The following is a 3,361-nucleotide window of genomic DNA, read 5'->3' as shown; positions in this document are numbered from 1 at the left end:
CTTTCCCTTTCTGCCCCCGTTGCTTTCATCCCTGCGAGACAATTCCTCACCTATTATGGTCTTGCCCACACTCTCGCACATTGATCACTCATGTCTCTCATTTACTGCGGCTTCGGTTCCCTTCTATCACATTTGGGAAACTTTTCTGGATGTTTGGATGCCTCTCATCTCAGATGTCTCCATTACTCCTTTTCTTTCACTGGACTCGCTTTTGGGTTTTATGGACCATTTGGACACAGAGACTGCATTCTAGGATGGGTCAACAGTTTCCTCAGGCATATATTTTCTTCAGAATGTCCCTCAAGCAATCCTTACATGACAGTCTTGCTGCAAGGGACTTGGATGCTACTAACCTGAAGTGTTCTCTACTTGTTTTTGAGTTCTTCCATTGGGCTCTCTTTTGGCGTCCATTGCTAGTGTGTGGGAGACTTCCCATATTGTAAATTTATGAGGATATAAATACACTAGATTTTACTTTTTTTTTTTTTTTTAAAGTGTGTGTGTGTGTGTGTGTGTGTGAGAGAGAGAGAGAGAGAGAGAGTTTTCTCTTTGTGCTTATCAATGAATGTGTGTGTGGTGTTGAGTTGAGCAGAGGAAGATTAGCTCGAACATTAGAGCCATGTGTGGCTGCTATCACACATAATGCATAGGAGGGAGATCTGTTCTCCAATTCGGTGATTGATCTCATCGAACCCTTCCAATAGGGTATTCTTGAAGGCAAAGCAAGTCTCCGGCCAAAGCTGAGATGCTCCAGCAAGAGATTGCAAGCTGAAAATTTGAAGCAACAATAACTTCTTCATGAAAGTTCTGTTTGAGAAACGGCTTGGTGGGCATTTGGTCCACGTATAGACCAGCAAGCTAGTTGAGTTTGATGCCATCTAAGTCAAATGATATCATAGCTATTGTGTTCCTACACAAATGTCATTAAGATTTTATTTTTCGAGCATATCACCAATTGGTTCGATTTCCTCTATGCTTGCTGTTATGGCCCATTTGCACTTTCGTCCCCCAAAATGCTTGTCCATGTATTGTAAATATCTCATGTATTTTATAGGAAGTTGCCTATCTTTTTTTTCAAAGAAAGTTGCCTATGTATCTAATGTATGACTGGTGTGATAACTCTAATAGGGCTTCGTAATTACTTCAGCCACAACACACACCAACACTGCCTTGGAGCCTTCCTTGCATTTCATTCACATCCCCTCCATGAAATGCTTGCCCACACACCACAAATGATCATGGAAGCCTAGAATCCATTTTGTTCTCACCTTAAATGTGCTGCCGAATGCCCCATTGGCAACTTTTTCACCTACATGGGAGAGGCACAGAGTCTCAATCACTAATGTGATACGCGTTGCTATGAGCGTCCTCTCACAAAAGTATACAACGATGAACCTTGGTTCATGCAAAGAAGAGGAACTCTCTCTCCTTATGGCCCTAACTCCCTATGTCTCTTGGGCACTAGAGGCCTCAATGAAATTCTAGTTTCAAAAGAGAATGCATGGTGATGGGATAAGGGGAGGGGTGTTGTGACACATACATATATATATATATGTGTGTGTGTGTGTGTGTGTATGTGTGTGCACGTGTGTGTGTATGTATGTATGTACTGGGCGTTGTGGACCCTCTGGCTTCAACGAAATCGTGCATTTCTGAATTCATCTCTTCAGCACCCTTATGAGTTCTTCGAGGCCTCATTGCAGTAGTCCTTATATGATGCCTTGCATGAGAAGGATTTGGATGTCTCTTGCATTGAGCTTTTCTTTTACTGTTTCTAATGGATAGGGCATTGGCTCTTTTCTGGAGCACTGCCCTGTTGTAAAATGGGTGTTTCATAATATAATGTTCTTAGTTTCACCCCAAAAAAAAATAAAAAAGGTGTATATATGTACGTGAACTGAACAAAAGTGTTACTTTCTCATCAAAATTGATCCAAATGTAGAAGTATGGCTGCAGCAATGCAAGTTGATCCTTTCTGTTGCCACAAATTACTACATAAAATATATACCTTCACGAGACTTGGATATATCCAATCTTACAAACTAAAGTCGTTTATAGAGCAACCAAAAGAACAACGGAAAGAAGAGAGTTTGTACGAGTTTCGGCAAAATATGAGAAAAAAATAAAAGTCTGTAGCAATGCAAGATGATCCTTTCTGTTGCCATAACTTGCTTACAAATTAAAATATTTCATAGAACGAAGGAAAGAAGGATCATCTAAACGCACGTGATTTGAGTAAAGGAAAACTCTCGAGATCATAGGTTTGTCGTACAAGGAGGAGTTCATTCCGTAGGCGTGTCATTAACTATTTAAAACCCTTTAATTTCGCCACGAAAAATGCCACGAAGCTAGTTAGCGGTACGCCGGGGGAGTTGCAAGACGATGCAGACTACCAGAAATTGATACATCGTAAGGGTTGCATCGATCGCAATTTTACAACCCGAGTAGTCGTCAAGCTTGTGCTCGGTCAAGGCTCGCGGAGCATGTTCAGACAATAGTTTGGTCAATCCCTGCAAGGGGATAATAGGCACTTAAATTCTGAATAGAAAGACTTAAAAGGAGGGTAAATATCGGAAGAAGAGTAAATGTACCTTGATGCCCATGGTAGTGCGCCCAGTGACGGATTTCGGGAAATGAGCTAAGGAGAAATCGATAGGGGAGGGAACGAAGGCCTGCTGTATGGAATTGGGCATTTGTTAGCACTGCCCCTAGCGGGGCAGACTATCGCAACCAGAAGGATGCCCGTCTAAAGCGGGAATGGCCATCCGTTTGCCCATTTGTTAAAAGAAAGTTCCTTCGATTCCGTATCTTCTTGATCGTTCTTTTCTTCTTCCGTTCCTGCGTCTCATTTCTGAAGTTACTTCTTTCGAAACAGTTTCTCGTGCTGTATATGTTCTTCATGGCATTTCTCGTCTTTTGAGATCGGTATTCATTTGCGGTTCCTATTCGTGCAAAATCAAGGAGAAACAAGGGTTGAAGAAGACTTGTTTTGGACTTGCTTGTCAAGTGATTTCCATTTCACCTGAACACATTTCACCTCCACCCGTTCACTTGCTCGAACGCTGCGTATCTGAACTTTTGCTTTCTCAGACCTTTTGCTTTCTCAGCCTTCGATTTACCCGCGGAACGACCTTCTCTGTGGTGTTGCTACCTTCTCTGTGGTGTTGCTGCCCCCACGCATGGTCATGGATACCATTCGAAATATTTTTTAAAGAAATTGGATGTTGGTACTTTTGTTTTCAGTTCTCTCTCGTCCTTTTCTTCGCATCTATAGCTTGATAGCAGTCCACTTCTACTTGTTCGCCCGCTGGGATGCTTATTCTGTTTTATTACGGTGAGATTCTTGATACTTAGCGAGGTG

At 42.1% G+C, this 3,361-nt stretch overlaps 1 pseudogene across 1 annotated transcript in view; it reads right to left on the bottom strand.

Annotated features, from left to right (window-relative positions):
* The window catches only part of LOC147899383 (flap endonuclease 1-B-like), a 134,801-nt pseudogene extending 131,730 nt beyond the window's left edge, over nt 1–3,071 (bottom strand). Inside the window, exons 1-2 of the transcript XR_015541408.1 lie at nt 2,592–3,071; nt 2,394–2,510 (exon numbers count right to left, since the gene is read on the bottom strand). The product of XR_015541408.1 is annotated as a flap endonuclease 1-B-like (transcript). The remainder of the gene's footprint in view (nt 1–2,393; nt 2,511–2,591) is intronic.
* Nucleotides 3,072–3,361: the final 290 nt, after the last annotated feature.

Source organism: Dipteris shenzhenensis, chromosome 8, assembly GCF_047967505.1.
Source record: "Dipteris shenzhenensis isolate YYH24624 ecotype China chromosome 8, Dip_SZ_1.0, whole genome shotgun sequence".
NCBI lineage: Eukaryota > Viridiplantae > Streptophyta > Polypodiopsida > Gleicheniales > Dipteridaceae > Dipteris > Dipteris shenzhenensis.
This window is presented reverse-complemented; position numbering and strand designations above follow the sequence as displayed.